This window comes from Lactuca sativa, chromosome 3, assembly GCF_002870075.4.
Source record: "Lactuca sativa cultivar Salinas chromosome 3, Lsat_Salinas_v11, whole genome shotgun sequence".
Taxonomy (NCBI): Eukaryota; Viridiplantae; Streptophyta; class Magnoliopsida; order Asterales; family Asteraceae; genus Lactuca; species Lactuca sativa.
This window is the reverse complement of record NC_056625.2, coordinates 191,354,346-191,377,765: the sequence shown is the minus strand read 5'-3', so window position 1 is coordinate 191,377,765 and position 23,420 is coordinate 191,354,346.

Sequence of the window (23,420 nt, the reverse complement as noted above, 5' to 3'; positions counted from 1 at the left end):
CGCGCGTTCCGCGTGACTATAATTAATTAATTAAAATACTAACATTTAACAAATTGTGATTTAATATTTATATATGTAAAACCAATGTCAATAAAAAAACAAAATCTATAGTTAACATATCAGTTTTATTAATTTTAATAAGTTTATATAATTAGTTATTTATACTGTTAATTCATGATTTTATAGACCGGTTTATGTTGTGTAATTATATATCAAACATATATTGATTTCTATGTATAAACAAAACAAAGTTGTATGAAAAAAAAAATACTACAACTTTTGATGATTTTATAGAATGTTTTAAGTCGTGAAAATTATACATAAAACGTATTCCGATTTGTTTATATAAAACAAATAACAAATAGTTTGAAAAACACTATAGATTTTAATAAAATAAGAACACTACAACATTATAACATTTACATCAAACAAAAGTTATTAAACACTTATAAATCATTCAAAATGAATATTTAGAAATCAAAATAAATTTGATCTATAGAAACATTGTTATAAAAAAAATTGTGTTGAAATAACCATTGACACGACAAAAAAAAATTTTCAACCCTTTTATTTTGAATCACAAATATTTTCAATTATATGGTTTTCTAATCAAAACTTACTTATATACTCTAATATAGCTACAATGTGAAATGACTTTGCATATTAATAACCATCAGTTTAATAAAACTTTTGAATGTAGTGGAAAATATATAGGCAAATTAGATTAAATTTAAAATCATAATTACATTTAAATAAAAAAAAACTATTGAGTTGTAGTGGGAGATTTAAACTCTTAATTTGTGCCCAATAAGAAATATATTCAGAGATATTGACTAAAAACAATAGAGTAAATGATAGTTGATGAACTGATAACAATTTATTTAAAACATTAAAAAAGTTGGATGAACTGATAATAAATTATTTATAGCATTCTAAACATAGTACTATGTAATAAATATTAATTTTAGGTCTTCCTTTTTTTTGTTTTTTTAAATCTAGGGTGGTGAAACTGTAACATCCAGTTTCAAGTATGAATTTGATACTTAAATCTTGTGCAATGTTGGTGGCCACGACGTGGTGGGAAGATCACTACGACGTAACAACCAATTTTGGGTCGTGATCTTTTTTAGTGGCCACGACATGATCATGTATTGGCCACGGCGTGGCGACATCTTAGGCTTAAACCTAATTTTTTGGTGTTAATGTTATATTTAAAGGATGTGATAGGTAGGGGTTCGTCCATCCTCAGCCTCCATCACCCTCCAAGTCCAACAATCAAACCCTAATAACTTGATTCCTCATTTGAGCTCTATTTGGTGTTCTTAATGATCATTGAAGGAATAAGAACTTTGTGGTTAAGGGAACCTTTTGGCAAGCTTAGGGATTTAATTTGAGTAACTTCTTGACATTTGCAATTCGTCTATTTTGGATCTTGATGGTTGGTTTCTTGTAGACTTAGAAGTTGAAAGATCTACTATGGTAAAGAGTCGTATTAAAGTGATATTGTTAATTAACATATGATCCTAAGAATCACACTAACAACTTGATATAACTGATTATTTATTAGAATTTGATTTTAATAAATATTCAATAAACTCTTATAATTAATTGGAAATTATTTATTTCATGGAAATATTAATTTTCAATGGCAAATAACATAATATATCATATGGTATGATTTATTAGGTCATGTACACCATTTTGGACTAGAAAGACTTTTGTCTTTTAGCTAAAAAGATAGGTTTAATATCTTATAAAACTTAAAGAGAATTTTATACCTTTTGTCCTCTTGCTTGGCCTCAAAACTATAGGTACCGAGGGACAAGAGACAAGTTCTCTTTTGTATTAGTTACTAGACGAATCACCGCGCGTTCCGCGTGACTATAATTAATTAATTAAAATACTAACATTTAACAAATTGTGATTTAATATTTATATATGTAAAACCAATGTCAATAAAAAAACAAAATCTATAGTTAACATGTCAGTTTTATTAATTTTAATAAGTTTATATAATTAGTTATCTATACTGTTAATTCATGATTTTATAGACCGGTTTATGTTGTGTAAATTATATATCAAACATATATTGATTTCTATGTATAAACAAAACAAAGTTGTATGAAAAAAAAATACTACAACTTTTGATGATTTTATAGAATGTTTTAAGTCGTGAAAATTATACATAAAACGTATTCCGATTTGTTTATATAAAACAAATAACAAATAGTACGAAAAACACTATAGATTTTAATAAAATAAAAACACTACAACATTATAACATTTACATCAAACAAAAGTTATTAAAAACTTATAAATCATTCAAAATGAATATTTAGAAATCAAAATACATTTGATCTATAGAAACATTGTTATAAAAAAATTGTGTTGAAATAACCATTGATACGACAAAAAAAAATTTCAACCCTTTTATTTTAAATCACAAATATTTTCAATTATATGGTTTTCTAATCAAAATTTACTTATATACTCTAATATAGCTACAATGTGAAATGACTTTGCATATTAATAACCATCAGTTTAATAAAACTTTTGAATGTAGTGGAAAATATATAGGCAAATTAGATTAAATTTAAAATCATAATTACATTTAAATAAAAAAAAACTATTGAGTTGTAGTGGGAGATTTAAACTCTTAATTTGTGCCCAATAAGAAATATATTCAGAGATATTGACTAAAAACAATAGAGTAAATGATAGTTGATGAACTGATAACAATTTATTTAAAACATTAAAAAAGTTGGATGAACTGATAATAAATTATTTATAGCATTCTAAACATAGTACTATGTAATAAATATTAATTTTAGGTCTTCCTTTTTTTTGTTTTTTTTAAATCTAGGGTGGTGAGACTGTAACATCCAGTTTCAAGTATGAATTTGATACTTAAATCTTGTGCAATGTTGGTGGCCACGACGTGGTGGGAAGATCACTACGACGTAACAACCAATTTTGGGTCGTGATCTTTTTTAGTGGCCACGACATGATCATGTATTGGCCACGGCGTGGCGACATCTTAGGCTTAAACCTAATTTTTTGGTGTTAATGTTATATTTAAAGGATGTGATAGGTAGGGGTTCGTCCATCCTCAGCCTCCATCACCCTCCAAGTCCAACAATCAAACCCTAATAACTTGATTCCTCATTTGAGCTCTATTTGGTGTTCTTAATGATCATTGAAGGAATAAGAACTTTGTGGTTAAGGGAACCTTTTGGCAAGCTTAGGGATTTAATTTGAGTAACTTCTTGACATTTGCAATTCGTCTATTTTGGATCTTGATGGTTGGTTTCTTGTAGACTTAGAAGTTGAAAGATCTACTATGCTCAAGAGTCGTATTAAAGTGATATTGTTAATTAACATATGATCCTAAGAGTCACACTAACAACTTGATATAACTGATTATTTATTAGAATTTGATTTTAATAAATATTCAATAAACTCTTATAATTAATTGGAAATTATTTATTTCATGGAAATATTAATTTTCAATGGCAAATAACATAATATATCATATGGTATGATTTATTAGGTCATGTACACCATTTTGGACTAGAAAGACTTTTGTCTTTTAGCTAAAAAGATAGGTTTAATATCTTATAAAACTTAAAGAGAATTTTATACCTTTTGTCCTCTTGCTTGGCCTCAAAACTATAGGTACCGAGGGACAAGAGACAAGTTCTCTTTTGTATTAGTTACTAGACGAATCACCGCGCGTTCCGCATGACTATAATTAATTAATTAAAATACTAACATTTAACAAATTGTGATTTAATATTTATATATGTAAAACCAATGTCAATAAAAAAACAAAATCTATAGTTAACATATCTGTTTTATTAATTTTAATAAGTTTATATAATTAGTTATTTATACTGTTAATTCATGATTTTATAGACCGGTTTATGTTGTGTAAATTATATATCAAACATATATTGATTTCTATGTATAAACAAAACAAAGTTGTATGAAAAAAAAAATACTACAACTTTTGAAAACTTTATAGAACGTTTTAAGTCGTGAAAATTATACATAAAATGTATTCCGATTTGTTTATATAAAACAAATAACAAATAGTATGAAAAACACTATAGATTTTAATAAAATAAAAACACTACAACATTATAACATTTACATCAAACAAAACTTATTAAACACTTATAAATCATTCAAAATGAATATTTAGAAATCAAAATAAATTTGATCTATAGAAACATTGTTATAAAAAAAATTGTGTTGAAATAACCATTGACACGACAAAAAAAAAATTTCAACCCTTTTATTTTGAATCACAAATATTTTCAATTATATGGTTTTCTAATCAAAACTTACTTATATACTCTAATATAGCTACAATGTGAAATGACTTTGCATATTAATAACCGTCAGTTTAATAAAACTTTTGAATGTAGTGGAAAATATATAGGCAAATTAGATTAAATTTAAAATCATAATTACATTTAAATAAAAAAAAACTATTGAGTTGTAGTGGGAGATTTAAACTCTTAATTTGTGCCGAATAAAAAATATATTCAGAGATATTGACTAAAAACAATAGAGTAAATGATAGTTGATGAACTGATAACAATTTATTTAAAACATTAAAAAAGTTGGATGAACCGATAACAAATTATTTAAAGCATTCTAAACATAGTACTATGTAATAAATATTAATTTTAGGTCTTCCTTTTTTTTTGTTTTTTTTTTAATCTAGGGTGGTGAGACTGTAACATCCAGTTTCAAGTATGAATTTGATACTTAAATCTTGTGCAATGTTGGTGGCCACGACGTGGTGGGAAGATCACGACGACGTAACAACCAATTTTGGGTCGTGATCTTTTTTAGTGGCCACGACATGGTCATGTATTGGCCACGACGTGGCGACATCTTAGGCTTGAACCTAATTTTTTGGTGTTAATGTTATATTTAAAGGATGTGATAGGTAGGGTTTCGTCCATCCTCAGCCTCCATCACCCTCCAAGTCCATAAATCAAACCCTAATAACTTGATTCCTCATTTGAGCTCTATTTGGTGTTTTTAATGATCATTGAAGGAATAAGAACTTTGTGGTTAAGGGAACCTTTTGGCAATTTAGGGATTTAATTTGAGTAACTTCTTGACATTTGCAATTCGTCTATTTTGGATCTTGATGGTTGGTTTCTTGTAGACTTAGAAGTTGAAAGATCTAGTATGCTCAAAAGTCGTATTAAAGTGATATTGTTAATTAACATATGATCCTAAGAGTCACACTAACAACTTGATATAACTGCTTATTTATTTGAATTTGATTTTAATAAATATTCAATAAACTCTTATAATTAATTGGAAATTATTTATTTCATGGAAATATTAATTTTCAATGGCAAATAACATAATATATCATATGGTATGATTTATTAGGTCATGTACACCATTTTGGACTAGAAAGACTTTTGTCTTTTAGCTAAAAAGATAGGTTTAATATCTTATAAAACTTAAAGAGAATTTTATACCTTTTGTCCTCTTGCTTGGCCTCAAAGCTATAGGTACCGAGGGACAAGATACAAGTTCTCTTTTGTATTAGTTTACTAGTTGAATCCCCGCGCGTTGTGCGTGATTATAATTATTTAATTAAAATACTAACATTTAACAAATTGTGATTTAATATTTATACATGTAAAACCAATGTCAATAGGAAAACAAACTCTATAGTTAACATATTAGTTTTATTAATTTTAATAAGTTTATATTATTAGTTATTTATACTGTTAATTCATGATTTTATAGACCGGTTTATGTTGTGTAAATTATATATCAAACATATATTGATTTCTATGTATAAACAAAACAAAGTTGTATGAAAAAAATACTACAACTTTTGATGATTTTATAGAACGTTTTAAGTCGTGGAAATTATATATAAAACGTATTCCGATTTATATATATAAAACAAATAACAAATAGTATGAAAAACACTATAGATTTTAATAAAATAAAAACACTAAAACATTATACCATTTACATCAAACAAAACTTATTAAACACTTAAAAATCATTCAAAATGAATATTTAGAAATCAAAATATATTTGATCTTTAGAAACATTGTTATGAAAAAGCTATGCTGAAATAATCATTGATGCGATAAAAAAAAATTCAACCCTTTTATTTTGAATCACAAATCTTTTCAAATATATGGTTTTTTAATCTAAATTTACTTATATACTACTAATATAGCTAAAATGTGAAATAGCATTGCATATTAATAACCATGAGTTTAATAAAACTTTTAAATGTAGTGGAAAATATATAGTCAAATTACATTAAATTTGAAATCATAATTACATTTAAATAAAAAAACTATTGAGTTGTAGGGGCAGTTTTAAACTCTTGATTTGTATCCGATAATGTAATATAAATATTAACAATTATATGTTATAAAAATAATATTATAAGTATTTATCATTGAAATAATATTTTTTATAATAAGTTGTAACTAGTATTATAATAATTTTAAGTATACGATAAGGAAGGTACAAAAAGTTGTGTCTGAATTAAATTGAATTAAGTTTTTGGTTTAAAATTACTTTAAACTATAGGTACTTTTAACTAATTTATAAATAATTTATTTGAATATTTTTTATTTCTTATTATTATTATTATTATTATTATTATTATTATACTTTTTTATTGTATTTTCATTTGTTCTTTACAGCTATTAGATATTGGAAGAGAATGAACGGTTCAAATAAAATAGTGATTTGAATTTCAAAAGTATAGTAATTGTTATGTACTGCGACCAATCTTAAAAAAATATGTTAAGAGTGGGTTAGGGGGGAGGAGTGTTACACTTGAGGTATATTTTTATCACTTACATTTTCTTATGAAAATATTAATATTTTTTATTTTTTATTTTTCCTTTACAATAAAGAACGAATAAGGAAAAATGAAATTGACAAATGTAATAAGATAATTTATTTTTGTTACATAAAAACATTTAAAATTGGGTACATACATATAAGTTTTGGTAGAACATAAAGAATTCATTTTTATAACACACATAATTATTGGTTTTCAACAATAAAGTCATATCATATTAAAAAATCATCCATTCTAGTTTGTCATTATCACCAACAATTATACTATATATTAAAATTGTCTACCCTTAGCTACAGTAAAGTGGCTAAGGGATTGACATAAATGGTCCTGTGCTTATGTGACTCTCTCCATTTCCTGTTGTAGGTCCATTTGTGTTAATATCAATATTGTTGATGACCACATGTTTCCGTCACCGTTTTCTGATCCAATCAGATTTAGATTTGTGCACATCGTCGCCGCCCCCACCCTTATCTCATCGACTATATTCCATTATACGACACACCCACCGTCTTCATCTCCATCTTTCAAGAAACACCTACTCCTCCACCTTCTCTCTTCCGTTTCGTCTCCATCCATCACCGCTCCCTCCAAGGATCCTTTTCGTCCACTTTCAATTGTATCTGGGTCGGTGTCCTGGACAGACATTTGACACATGTTCTATTTCTGGAATTTTCCACCGCCTCTCCTGTGTAATCCCTCTCTATTCTCTTTCCCCATCCCACTGTTCTTTCCAATCGTGTATGTATTTTGTGTCCATTGAAGAGGCGTTGGCAGTGGTGGCTTGGGTGGAGGCGACATCAAGGTTTTCCAAATAAGATACCAACCCTGTCATCTTATTTGACGGTAATACGAACATGTATACACGATTATCGAAGGTTTGTTACGATTAATTTCGTCCTAATGATTTTTCTTTGACGTGCGTGTTTCTTTACTAAGTATGTGCTTCATTTACTATGTGTTTTTTTTGCCAGAAAAATTCAACCTTGGAAGAATAGATTGAACCCTAATTAATCAGGGATTCGTGTTATTTGGGGAAGATATCACTTTCTCTGATGTATTTGTTAGTACACTGAAGAAAGAAGATATTGAAAGCACAGTTAACGGGTTTATTTCATTTAATCTATACAAAGCTCTGTAATCTTTTAGACCCATGATTTTATCCTTTGTTTTTTGATAGATTGATTATGATTACTTTCCGTCACAAATCACAATAATAATATTTGGAGAAACAGGTAATAAGTTGCTTTGATAAACTGATTATTTGGACAAATGTAAGCTAAACTGATTAGTAGTGTTAGAAAGCTTTAAATGTGTTCATAACATAGATTACATAGCTAAATCATTTGATTTAGGAGTTTACTCCCCAAGGTGTTCTTGGGCGGTAAACTCCCGAAACAAAGCCGAGACCGACCCTTGTGTTATGCTACTGCCTTAGAGTCATTTATAAGTGTATTAGGGACATGAAAACAAGCTAGAAACACCCAAGTTTGAGAGTTTATGGCCCAAGAGTAACTTAGGCCGTGAACTCCCATTTCAAACTCAAAATGGTGCTTTTAAGGAACCTAAAGCCTTAGAACTTTTACCTAGACTTGTCCCCAATAAATCAAGAACCTTAAACACATAAGAATCACATTTCAAAGTGAGTTTACGGCCATGACATGGTTCATGGGCCGTAAACTCATTTAAGGGGCACCAAAGTGTGTCAATGGTCTTCATATGCTTGGAATAAAAGTCTAGAACCAATACCACTTGTGCATGAGGCTTGAAAACAACAAAAACAACATTCCAAGGGAGTTTACAACCGTAAACTCCAAGGGAAATGGCCTAGGGGCCGTAAACTTCTCTAGGGAGTGCTTCTAGACCTTAAACCCTTCCAAGAATTTAACCACCAAGTTGGAATAATTCTAAGAATCATTTGGAACTTCAAAACACACCATACCCCCATGGTTGGGAGTTTATGGCCATAAACTCAAGAGTTTACAACCGTAAACTCCATGTGTGTTAGTATATGAGGAGCAAACTCATATATGGGGTCCTTTGGAACCCTAAACACAAGTGTCTTGTCCCACGATAGCTTAGATGCAACCCTTAGGGCTTATAACACTTATATAAAGTGTTTAATATGTTCTAGGATGTCTTAGCTTTATCAATTAGTAACTTAAGACTAATTGAGTGCATATATGTGTGATTATATGTTCATTAGGATCGTAGTGTGTGTACAAGTCCTCACTTGACACCTAACAATCCTACACCGTCCGGTTCATCCAAATCACCATCTACAGGTGAGTTCATACCCCTTAATCAATGTTTTAAATGATTTTAAACGTTTTAATGGGAGGGGGGTACAAGTAGAAAACAATATGTTATTAAATCAATCTTATGTATTTTATAACTATGTTTTCACTCAGTAGATTTCACATATTTCAAAAGGTGACACATGAAGTGATTTTCTATCTTAAAATACCTTGATAACAAAAGTATTAGTTTTGAAATGTTTATTAAAATGACATCAAGTCATTCTTAATTATTGTTCAAAACTCCTAGATATCTTGCAAAACCAGTATTTTACCTTCTTGAATCAAACTATACTTATGCGCATATGTTCATTTATATGTTAGAGATTATAGCTTTCATCCTTTGTTCAGTTTCCCACACCCTGGTGTATCGAGGGTGCATAAATTTACTTGAACAATCACTTACTTTCCAGTTAATTATCATAGGGATAGTTAGAAGAAAAAAACATTATTACTACTACAAGGAATCACACAAGAGTCAGTTCATTCATGAGTGTACACCAATACCTTACATGATACATGAGTACACGTACTTAGGAATACATGATACATGAATATGCTTACATATACTTACCTGTTACATGAACACACCTACATGAATACCATACAGGAACACTTCTACATAGGTGCCTTATCCTGTATTCACTTACCTGGATACTTGTACTTAGAACTACGAGGATGATTTATTAGTACTTTCTGTGTAAATTATCTTTCCTATCCCGGTTCAATGGGATAGCTCGGCGGGACTTACCATTCCGCACCCCACTGATTAGCACCAGTGGTCGATGACCATCTACGGAGGTCTAAGGTTACTACTTATACTAGGCAGATCGATAACCGGGGCTAACCCCTCCACCCACCTGCTGCTGCTACAGAGGACAAGTGGACAATCTTCGATTGTTCATTAGGTTATACCTTTCGCTTATTGCGATGTTGTGTGTTACTCCTAGTACCCAGCGATGACACTTACATTAATACTTGTTCTGGACAATCTTCGGATGTTCATTAGGTTACATATTTCGCTTAATGCGATGTTGTGTTAGTCCTAGTACCCAGTGACAACACTTACAGTAGTACAACTTACATTAATACTTGTTCTGGACAACCTTCGGATGTTCATTAGGTTACATATTTCGCTTAATGTGATGTTGTGTTACTCCTAGTACCCAGCGATGACACTTACATTAATACTTGTTCTGGACAACCTTCGGATGTTCATTATGTTACATATTTCGCTTAATGCGATGTTGTGTTAGTCCTAGTACCCAGTGACAACACTTACAGTAGTACAACTTACATTAATACTTGTTCTGGACAATCTTCGGATGTTCATTAGGTTATACCTTTCGCTTATTGCGATGTTGTGTTACTCCTAGTACCCAGCGATGACACTTACATTAATACTTGTTCTGGACAATCTTCAGATGTTCATTAGGTTACATATTTCGCTTAATGCGATGTTGTGTTAGTCCTAGTACCCAGTGACAACACTTACAGTAGTACATTTTCCTGTTTACTTTATTTTGTGATACTTTCACATAAACGATGAGTTAGACTAAGTACTTTAGCACTAAACAATAAAAGGAAAAACTATCATTTTACTTACAAAACATTCGGGTCTTGGTAGAAGACTACATTATCATAACAAAACATTCAGGTCTTGGTAGAAGACTACATTGTCACAACAAAACATCCGGGTCTTGGTAGAAGACTACATTGTCATAACAAAACATTCGGGTCTTGGTAGAAGACTACATTTCATACTTATAGAAAGCAAGGGATTTTCTAGGGTTTTTCATGCTTACATCAACATTTTCATTAAAGGTTTACATGGCCTTCATAATAGATTTTCATAAGCCAGACAATGACACCTTAATTACTTATGAATTCACCAGCTTTAAAGCTGATACTCGCTTTCAAAATAACTTGTATTCTCAGGTCATCAGTTAGACAGGTGCGATGGCCAGGTTTTTGAGAAGATAAAACACAGACAAGACTCGCCTTATTTTGATTATTCATTTTATTATTGTACATTATGAAATAACACACATGTATTAAAACTCTACTTATAATGCAATGGATGATGTTGTTTCTTGTTTATTATATTACACTGTTGTGATACTGTACATGACGTCCTCCACCCCTGAACATTTCTGCCGTTCTTGGTTTTGGGGTGTGACAGATTGGTATCAGAGCATTGTTTATAGTGAATTAAGTATATCAACCCATAAAAGATATACTAACTATAAACATATTGGGATTAAAACACTCTGTCTAAGAGTTTATACCTTTAAATAATAAAATATTTAACAAAGTATACGTGCCTGCATTCATACTAAAATCAGTGTCACAATGACAAGAACAAAAGTATTACGATTGTTGAATATCACAAGTAAGCCTAGGGATATATGGTCAGTCTTGGGAATGGCATAGCCTGATCAACTATGATGGTCCGAGGAGTGATTAGCATATGCCCAGGAATGGTTGTGATATGGCAACAAGTCTAAAAAAAAACTTACCAACACAACCATAAAGAAATACCATAGGGGTATTTGGTCTTATTGTCATTATCTTAGTCAGTTTGTCTATGTAGCTATTTCTTATATCCCCAAATTCTCGTGTAGATAACATGGCTGGATTCCATCCCCACAACAACTTGTTCCTTCTGAACGCGGTTATTGCTGGATGGTTTGGAGAAGAACCAGTTAATGATCATCCAATCCCTCTGAATGATCACCAAGCTGAAGACCTTTCAGACGATGCCATCTCCGAACCCGAGGTTGAGAACCTACCCCAGGCAGCTCCCTTTCAAATTCCTAACCCTCGTCCGACTTTTCATGGCCCGACGCCTGAGTGGGTGGAATGTTTGGAAACATGGATCCAAGGACAAGATCAGCCCATGCCATTTAATGGTGACCGAAGCTTCTATGACCTGAGCAATGGGGGCTCAGCAGACAGAAGCATGCCAATTCTGATCCGAAGAGTTGACCGAAACGAAATTCAGGGCAGAACAGCTCTACAACGTATCGCAGAAGTTGATACAAATGGAGGAATGCATATGCTTGGCACCAGTCGCCTTGAACATGCTCGTGAGAGGTCTGAGAGAGACCATGAAACCCTGCTGCAAGCACTGGCCGAATCACGAGCCGAAGTCATAGAGCTTCAAGTACGCCAGAGAGTGTACGAAAGACACCTACTTGACATGGAACGCCAACTGGCTGAACTGAGAGTTCACCAGAGTGGTGACCATCGCTAGTAGTAGATACTTTACTTTATATCCCTTGTTAGAAAGGAATCGTGTTTCTGTCTATGCTCGATGTGGCATTTTCTACGAAACTATCTTGTAGGGTAAGTACTTTAGTTAGGTCTTTATGCTGTCAAGAACTATCTTCTCTGAATATGCTGTAAGACCTTTTTACAAGGTCATTTCCTGAACTTGTACGTCGTGAATATCAAAGATATTGACAGTCGGCTAACTCTGTGTCGTTCTTTATTCGAATACTCTTATCATACTTTCATTAGAGACTATTTGAAACATGCTCTAGTCAAGTCATTAGACTATAGCAATTTAACTCCGAAGACATCCCCAAGTCTCTGGTAATGGTTGGATCACATTATTAGCCAACCAGCGATACCTCGGCTAGAACGACAAACATCTTGAGACCACTGCATGAACTTACTTCCGATATTTGCTAGGACTGCATCATAAGGATGTAGGTCAAACCTTCGTGAACATACTTCCATTCCATACTAGGACTGCATTATAGGGATGTAGGTTGAACCTTAGAGAACATACTTCTATTCTTTACATGAGCAATCGAACTACGTTTAGATTCAACCATTTTCGCTCACAAATTCATTTTTCTTTCGGTGTAACAGAATCATGAATCCCAAGAAAAACGATCAGCCCATCAACCAAACACCAACTCTTCAGATTGATGCAGCTACCTTTCAAGCTGCAGTCTCGGCTGCCGTGTCAGCTGTTATGACCCACCTGAACGCTAACAACGCAAGTGTTAGCAGGATCACTATCAATCATTCCAATCCAAGTAACAACCCAGCCCCGCAATGACCAACAAACTACCACGGTACCCCGAGTGCCGAGGCCAAGAGTAAGAGCCAGAAGTTTTGGGCCAAAAGGAATAACAAATCGCTTCAAGGGGCGAATAAGAACACAGCTACGACATTTGCACCTCCTACTACCATTCCTTCCGGTGTCCCAATTGCCCCTACACCCGCCAGACAATATGCCGGAAACCTACCGAAATGCTATGAATGTAGCTTTCATCATCTTGGCGGTTGCCGATCGTTACACTGTTATAAGTGCAACAGGAATGGACATACTGCCAGTTACTACATGATCCAGATCCAACACATTTCTTCAACCACCAATGTCCAAACCGCTCAGATATGCCATCTGTGTGGCGTCATGGGACACTTCAAGAGGGACTGTCTAGCAGGGAAGGGCAACGACGAATTCGGAGGAGTTTGACCTCAGAATGCAAAGAGGCAGCTAAGGACCCTAATATAGTATAGGTTCCCTCCAAGTCGTCAGTATTCTATATGTTCAAAAACATGTTTAAAACTAGTGCAACTAGAGTCTTATCTTTTGCGGGATCCTGTCGGTATAGGGATCCTCGTGCTGCGTATACTTGCCTTTTGTAGTATATCTGATTCGCAGCAATAGTCTTGTAGCAAATCTAAAGTACTGTAACTCTAATCATGGTTGCACGGTTGTTTTTGTCTGTAAACGTTTTATGCTCAAAATCTAATGTCCTTAGTTTCCATATGTTTCAAACTTTATCACACGACTCGAGTAAATTTGATCCTCGCTATACCAGCTTCATAAGTACATCTCTTTCTCAGAAATCATCTTTTAGCAAAGCCGTTATATCAAAACACCGAAGTACTCATACGAGGAGTACCTTATAGTTCTTTTCCTTTCCGAAGGAATCCCCACATTATTACTCGTGCAGTACGTCAAGTTCAAATCCAGGATTCATACGGTTGATCTATCACTGAGGAATGTATACATGAGAGTGATATATAATCAATGTTCTACAGGTTTAGAATTGATGATTCCACTTTAACTTCTTTTCCCTCGATGGGATGTGAGATTAAGGAAGAATCAGTTATTCGACTACCTTTTCAGTCTTAATTATATACAACTCGTATACACGAAATTGTGACCATTGAATCACGTATGAATTCTAATATGAACTTCAGGACGAAGACTGTCCAGGAGTACGAGTAATTGCATTTGGCATGTGAACAAACCTAGAAACCAGTATGACTCTTATAACCAGATCGCCCTCAGGCTAAACACCTACGGAAGGTACAAGAACAGCCCAGACAACGCAGCGAACTACTCAACAATAGGATTAGAAGGCCAGGCTTATCACCCTTGAGAGCTCTGGTCTTATTCTTACCAGAAGTCGATGGAGTGCATTTTATGTACCTCAACGACCGGAGACTTCATTAAGATTTCCTTTAGAAATCATTGTCTCTACCCTGCATAACCGAATTGATTGGGCAAACACAGGGAAAGAATTACTTCAGAAATGGACCTGAGATCCGAATATCACCAGTTCGAGTGTTAGGGAAGGATGTCCTAAAGACTACCCTCTGAACACGATGCGGACACTTCGAGTCCGTAGTGATACCCCTCGGATAGGACCAATACGCCCGTAGTATTCATGAGCTGAATAAGTAGAGTACGCCTTTCTTACTGGGATTAGTTCGTCATTTCTCCATATAATGACTACTTATCTACCCTCGTAGTAAGAAAGAACTCATAGAAACATTACCCTCGGAGATACTTTTCGCAAAGTTCTCTAAACAAGAGTTTTGGAATTTAGAGTCAAATTTCCTGAGACACACTATTAGTGTTGTGGAAATTCTTGAGTACTCTGCCAAATTATCCAAAACCGTTGGGAATTTGTAGGCACCATAGTCACCGACGGAAAATTCGCCAAATTCTAGGTCTTACAAACCTACTATCATAGTCCATTCAGAACTCCCCGAAAACTTCAGGAACCCTTTTGAGTTTGACCCAGCAAGGGATGGCCCTTGACTGGGAAGTAAGCGAGAGAAAGAACCTTTGGAATTCCAAGTGAGAGACCAAATTCTTTAGGAAACCTCACTCTGGGAACGGCTTAATATGCCTCGTAAAGCGTGGAAAGCTAAAATCCAATATAGTTAGGATCTCCGAGATTCTTACCAGAATCGGTCCTGCATTTCACAAACTAGACCTACTCCGCGAACTCAGTAAAGTACATTTTCCCATTTGCGTCTCGAACTTGAAACAGTATCCTTCCATTAGGACTTTCGTAATCCCTCTCGGCGAGATCGAGATCTACGAGATCCTTGCCTTCGTATTAGAACCGTAGTGACCCTTGACCGAGTGGCCAAGCGGACAAAGCAACGCCGTCGCCCATTTGTGAAGGTTCGTTGAAATACCAACTGAGAACCCGATTTCACTTGGAAGCGCGGGAGCAAATCGATTAGGAAGTTTTCACCTAACGACTCGATCATTTATACCTACATCCTTATCTAAATTCTAATTTCGGGACGAAATTCCCTTTAACAGGGGGATGATGTGACAACCCGAAATTTCCATTTTGAACAACCCGTATCAAGACAATAGAGCTTAGAATAGTTTCAGGGAAATTCCAGACTTCAGGTATAAGTTTGACAGTTTTTCAGGATTTACACTTAAGGAGATATCAGGAGAGTGGTTGCACTAGGGTTTTGTGCAACACTGTTATTCCAACACTCTATTATATTAGAGATCATTTCAGGAATAAAAATATTTTTCTGCCAAAAATATCTCAGGACTATAAATAGAATTCTGAACCAAATTCATTCATTATTCGCATTTCCAACTAGAGAAAAGCCATTTTCTCTCTCACGGATCTTCGGGTATTTATACCAAAACGTGAGTAACTCTTTTTAGTAGTGTTAGAAAGCTTTAAATGTGTTCATAACATAGATTACATAGCTAAATCATTAGATTTAGGAGTTTATTCCCCAAGGTGTTCTTGGGCGGTAAACTCGCAAAACAAAGCCGAGACCGACCCTTGTATTATGCTACTTCCTTAGAGTCATTTATAAGTGTATTAGGGACATGAAAACAAGCTAGAAACACCCAAGTTTGAGAGTTTACGGCCCAAGAGTAACTTAGGCCGTGAACTCCCATTTCAAACTCAAAATGGTGCTCTTAAGGAACCTAAAGCCTTAGAACTTTTACCTAGACTTGTCCCCAATAAATCAATAGCCTTAAACACATAAGAATCACATTTCAAAGTGAGTTTACGGCCATGACATGGTTTATGGGCCGTAAACTCATTTAAGGGGCACCAAAGTCTGTCAATGGTCTTCATATGCTTGGAATAAAAGTCTAGAACCAATACCACTTGTGCACGAGGCTTGAAAACAACAAAAACAACATTCCAAGGGAGTTTACAACCGTAAACTCCAAGGGAAATGGCCTAGGGGCCGTAAACTCCTCTAGGGAGTGCTTCTAGACCTTAAACCCTTTCAAGAATTTAACCACCAAGTTGGAATAATTCTAGGAATCATTTGGAACTTCAAAACACACCATACCCCCATGGTTGGGAGTTTACAGTCGTAAACTCAAGAGTTTACAACCGTAAACTCCATGTGTGTTAGTATATGAGGAGCAAACTCATATATGGGGTCCTTTGGAACCCTAAACACAAGTGCCTTGTCCCACGATAGCTTAGATGCAACCCTTAGGGCTTATAACACTTATATAAAGTGTGTAATATGTTCTAGGATGTCTTAGCTTTATCAATTAGTAACTTAAGACTAATTAAGTGCATATATGTGTGATTATATGTTCATTAGGATCGTAGTGTGTGTACAAGTCCTCACTTGACACCTAACAATCCTACACCGTCCGGTTCATCCAAATCACCATCTACAGGTGAGTTCATACCCCTTAATCAATGTTTTAAATGATTTTAAACGTTTTAATGGGGGGGGAAACAAGTAGAAAACAATATGTTAATAAATCAATCTTATGTATTTTATAACTATGTTTTCACTCAGTAGATTTCACATATTTCAAAAGGTGACACATGAAGTGATTTTCTATCTTAAAATACCTTGATAACAAAAGTATTAGTTTTGAAATGTTTATTAAAATGACATCAAGTCATTCTTAATTATTGTTCAAAACTCCTAGATATCTTGCAAAACCAGTATTTTACCTTCTTGAATCAAACTATACTTATGCGCATATGTTCATTTATATGTTAGAGATTATAGCTTTCATCCTTTGTTCAGTTTCCCACACCCTGGTGTATCGAGGGTGCATAAATTTACTTGAACAATCACTTAATTTCCAGTTAATTATCATAGGGATAGTTAGAAGAAACAAAACATTATTACTACTACAAGGAATCACACAAGAGTCAGTTCATTCATGAGTGTATACCAATACCTTACATGATACATGAGTACACGTACTTAGGAATACATGATACATGAATATGCTTACATATACTTACCTGTTACATGAACACACCTACATGAATACCATACAAGAACACTTCTACATAGGTGCCTTATCCTGTATTCACTTACCTGGATACTTGTACTTAGAACTACGAGGATGATTTATTAGTACTTTCTGTGTAAATTATCTTTCCTATCCCGGTTCAATGGGATAGCTCGGCGGGACTTACCATTCCGAACCCCACTGATTAGCACCAGTGGTCGATGACCATCTACAGAGGTCTAAGGTTACTACTTATACTAGGTAGATCGATAACCGGGGCTAACCCCTCCACCCACCTGCTGCTGCTACAGAGGACAAGTGGACAATCTTCGATTGTTCATTAGGTTATACCTTTCGCTTATTGCGATGTTGTGTTACTCCTAGTACCCAGCGATGACACTTACATTAATACTTGTTCTGGACAATCTTCGGATGTTCATTAGGTTACATATTTCGCTTAATGCGATGTTGTGTTAGTCCTAGTACCCAGTGACAACACTTACAGTAGTACAACTTACATTAATACTTGTTCTGGACAACCTTCGGATGTTCATTAGGTTACATATTTCGCTTAATGTGATGTTGTGTTACTCCTAGTACCCAGCGATGACACTTACATTAATACTTGTTCTGGACAACCTTCGGATGCTCATTAGGTTACATATTTCGCTTAATGCGATGTTGTGTTAGTCCTAGTACCCAGTGACAACACTTACAGTAGTACAACTTACATTAATACTTGTTCTGGACAATCTTCGGATGTTCATTAGGTTATACCTTTCGCTTATTGTGATGTTGTGTTACTCCTAGTTCCCAGCAATGACACTTACATTAATACTTGTTCTGGACAATCTTCGGATGTTCATTAGGTTACATATTTCGCTTAATGCGATGTTGTGTTAGTCCTAGTACCCAGTGACAACACTTACAGTAGTACATTTTCCTGTTTACTTTATTTTGTGATACTTTCACATAAACGATGAGTTAGACTAAGTACTTTAGCACTAAACAATAAAAGGAAAAACTATCATTTTACTTACAAAACATTCGGGTCTTGGTAGAAGACTACATTATCATAACAAAACATTCGGGTCTTGGTAGAAGACTACATTGTCACAACAAAACATCCGGGTCTTGGTAGAAGACTACATTGTCATAACAAAACATTCGGGTCTTGGTAGAAGACTACATTTCATACTTATAGAAAGCAAGGGATTTTCTAGGTTTCTTCATGCTTACATCAACATTTTCATTAAAGGTTTACATGGCCTTCATAATAGATTTTCATAAGCCAGACAATGACACCTTAATTACTTATGAATTCACTAGCTTTAAAGCTGATACTCGCTTTCAAAATAACTTGTATTCTCAGGTCATCAGTTAGACAGGTGCGATGGCCAGGTTTTTGAGAAGATGGAGCACAGACAAGACTCGCCTTATTTTGATTATTCATTTTATTGTTGTACATTATGAAATAACACACATGTATTAAAACTCTACTTATAATGCAATGGATGATGTTGTTGCTTGTTTATTATATTACACTGTTGTGATACTGTACATAACGTCATCCACCCCTGAACGTTTCCGCCGTGTTTCTAAATTTAGCCTTTAACTACATAAAAACTAAATACAACAACCAATCCCACATAGTTTATGTTTTTTTTTCAATTTTGTTATTTCTTTCTTTGATTTTGTTGTTTTACTAATGTTGTTACTTTTTCAATCGTAAGTAGGTGTTGTTTGATTTTTTGATTTTAGTCATTCTTGAATAGATCCATAAAAAGATAAACAACTATAATTTATTTTAAAATATTAACCAGGTCTGATGATATAAAATACATTATACCATATCATGTATGTGAGTACTTTGACATCAGAATCAATTTCTTTTTCATTTGTCTTTAGAATCCATGTGTCTCTGCTCAATGGGTTTGGGAGAGTTGTAGGTTGAATGTTCCTCTCATAATCACCAACATGTGATTTCAGATATTATAAAGTAAAATCTAATTTGAAAAAAAAAATAGAATATTTAGTTGGAACAAATCTGTAAATCGGGTGGATAATGTTCATAAACGACCTTGGATTTGATTTCAATCCTGGTGCGCTGCTGCAAGAAAGGTAGATGTCATATGATTTTGAATTGGAATTAGAGATTCCATTCCATGGTTGCCGAAGGGATAGAATTCAATTTTGTTCTTCCTTTTATTGATGGAAAGACCAAAATGCCCTTCTGAAAACACTCTACTATCAAAATTATTTGTTTTAATTATCTTTGTTATCGAAAGCCGAAAGGGTTCTAGAAGGAACTATACAATAGAAACATGAAGGAGATGTAATATATTTTGTGCCCACGTAGAAATGGATGTGGAACTTGCATGAAATGACCATATTTTAACCTTTTGGTCCATGTGTGACATGTTAAATGTTGGACATTGCAGGTAACATTCAACTTTCATAAATGAATTATTCCAAGCATTTTTTATCTGCGTATGATTGAAAATACTTAAAATACCCCTCAGTAAATGCTTGCAGTACGGCCTTTTAGAAGGATATATGCATTGCCATCATACGTGGATACCCATATCTTCCATCCGTCTTCGCTTCACAGCTATATCATGGCCACCCCTTTTTTTTTGTTGACTTCATGATGCTTTCCAGGTAAATAAAAAAATAATAGTAAGCTATAAACAAAATGAATTCAAGTATGTTTCTTTTTTATACTAATTTTGTTAAATTTTACAACAAGATTTTTGTTGATTCTCTTGACAGTTTGGACAGGAATTTAACAACAAAACCTAAAAGTCTGTTAGGATTTTCCTTGAGCGAAGTGTTTTTGGAATATGTTATTAACTAAGTTTGGAATAGTTAAAATACGTATCGGATGAATAAGATTCAAGCATATCCATAGTGAATCTCATATCTTTTTTTTTAGTAGTGGCTGCTTTAATTGCTTACCAAATTATGACATATTTATAGGCATCATACATTTTTTACTTAAATAAACACTTTTGAGTGTTTAGATTAAATAAAATAGAAAGGGTTTATTTTCTTAAATAAACACTTTTTTGATTAAAACATATCATTTTCATTTTTTTTCGGTCTATAGAAATCTACTTTCATGTTAATGTTTATTATACCATTTTACTTATTTTTTTTCAATTATAGCATTTCAACTTTCATTAAAATGTCAATTATAGCATTTTCCTTTTTCAATTATAGTATTCAACTTTCACTTTAATGTCAATTATAGCATATTATTATTATTATTATTATTATTATTATTATTATTATTATTACAATTACAACATTCAACTTTCAGTTTTTCTATCATTTTGTGTTCATGTGTGTTTTTTTATTATTTTTCTTACTTTTAGGACATTGTGTCAATTTAACATATTGAAAGTATAATATTATAAATAACAATTTCCATACAATATAATCCTATAGTGTTTTTCTTTTTTATCCGTGGTTTCCACATGTATTGAAAACGTTGTATTTTGCAGTGTCATCCAAATGCATCACAATTTTCACATCTATAAGAGGGAAAAAAAATTTACTTACAGTGATAGACGCGAATAGATTTTTCCAAGTACATCTACTATTTTAGAGTTATGTCCCAAAATATGACATTTTAATGAGCTTTACAAACCTTTTTTTCTCAAAAAAATAGTGTAACATCCCGAAATATCAAGAGTAGAGTGGAAGGGCTAAAAGAGTAAATTGGGGAAGAGCGACTCGGCGAGTAGAGTCGCGACTTGGTCACGTGTTAAGTAGCCGACTCGGCGAGTCAGTAAGATGGACTCGGCGAGTAGGCGCTGAGTGGAGAAAACCCTAATTCTCGGGGTTGAGCCCTATATAAAGAACATAACATTCATTCCCCCAGCCTCTTTACTCATCCTCAAGTCCAGAAACCCTTAGCCTTCGTGTGTGAGTGATCATATTGCATTGGGAAGCTTGGAGAAGCATTTGTTGAGGAAATCTTGAAGGGTAGAAGGCTTGGAGCAAGGGGCTTTGCTTGGATTCGAGTTCCATTGCAATTGGGGCGTTCTTTTGAGGTAGTATCTCGTCCTTGGGCTGTTATTCTTGGATTCATCATTTTAGGGTTTGTGGGGAGCTTATCTTTTGGTGTTTTGGAGTTTAGAGGTTAGATCTGAGGTTGCTACCTCAGATCTGGAATGGAGAAGGGTTGGAATGCCTGAAAGTCCCTGTGTTTGAGTGTGTAGTGAAGCTATCATGTCCCAAAGCCTAGCCCTAAAGTGTTTAAGGCCTAGATCTCTTTGGATTCACGTAAAGTTTGCCACTTTACGTGATGGATGGGTTGTAGGAGGCTAGATCTATGTTTTGGATCAATTGCATGGCCTGGAATGCTTCTGTATGGATTCAGACCGGTGGTACTCGGCGAGTCACATGGGTGGACTCGACGAGTTGCTTGAAGATGGCCTGGAACTCGGCGAGTTGTATGAACAACTCGACGAGTAGGTTGAAGATAGCCTTAGACTCGGCGAGTCTGTTCTTGGACTCGGCGAGTCTTGTCGAAGAGTCCCAATATTTTCTGGTTGAGTCGAGAATCGGCGAGTCAAGGGATGACTCGGTGAGTTGTGGGCGAGTGCACTCAGAGTTGTTGGACTCGACGAGTCTCGGGGTGACTCGGCGAGTCAGGTCGCGGATTGAGGGAAGTTCTGAGTATGGGGACTCGGCGAGTCATCGGGTTGACTCGGTGAGTAGAGTCAGTCAGGGGTTGACTTTGACCTTGTCCAAAGGTTGACCAGTTGTCTTTCAGGGGTATTTTGGTAATTAAGGGTATTTATTGAGTTGAGTGTGCTGGTGTTTAGTGGAGGAGTTCGTGTCGGAGCTTGGAGCAGCGAGATCTTATCCTTTCAGCCGGCAATTTCGAGGTGAGTTATCCTTACTATATCAACAGGGTCTAAGGCACCAAGGCCAGCCCTTATCGAATTGAGATCCGGGTAGTTGTTATTATGTTACTGCTTTGATATGTTTGCATCCTGTGAGCTAGGATGGTATATGTTAGAGAACTGATTGAAATCGGTATCCTGAGAGATAGGGAGATGCTATGTTAGTGACCTGTTAGGTCGGTATCCTGGTTAGGATGATGATATGATATGTGATCTGTTTGATCTGCTTGTTGACTGTGAATTGCTATATGATTGTATGTATATGTGCAAATGGTTGCTTGGACTGGAGTTGGGTTGAGGCGGGTCCTGCTTTGTGCTGTAGGCCAATATACCCAGGGCGGACCGGTTTTTCCGAAGGCCCAGCGAGCGGTCCGAATAGGCTGTAGGCCCCAAGAGGGCGGACCAGACGTGCCGAGGCTCGGAGAGTGGACCAGGTAGACTGAAGGCCCGGTGTGGGCGGACCAGTCATATTGTAGACTCAGAGAGTGGACCTAGTGGATTGAAGGCCCGGTGCGGGCGGACCAATCACACTACAGACTCGATGTATGTGTAGAGTGGACCAGGTGGATTGAAGGCCCGGTGCGGGCAGACCAATCACACTGTAGACTCGAGGTGCATGGCTGTTCTGTGATCAGATATGTTGTGGCATGTTATGCGTGTATGGTGTATGTGGTTGGTATTTTGGGGATATCTCACTAAGCTTTCGGGCTTACAGTTGTGGTTTTATGTTTTTCAGGTTCTTCAGGAGACCGTGGCAAGGCGAAGACGTGATCGTACCGCTCCTCATGATTTTGTAGTAATGTGATTCTGGG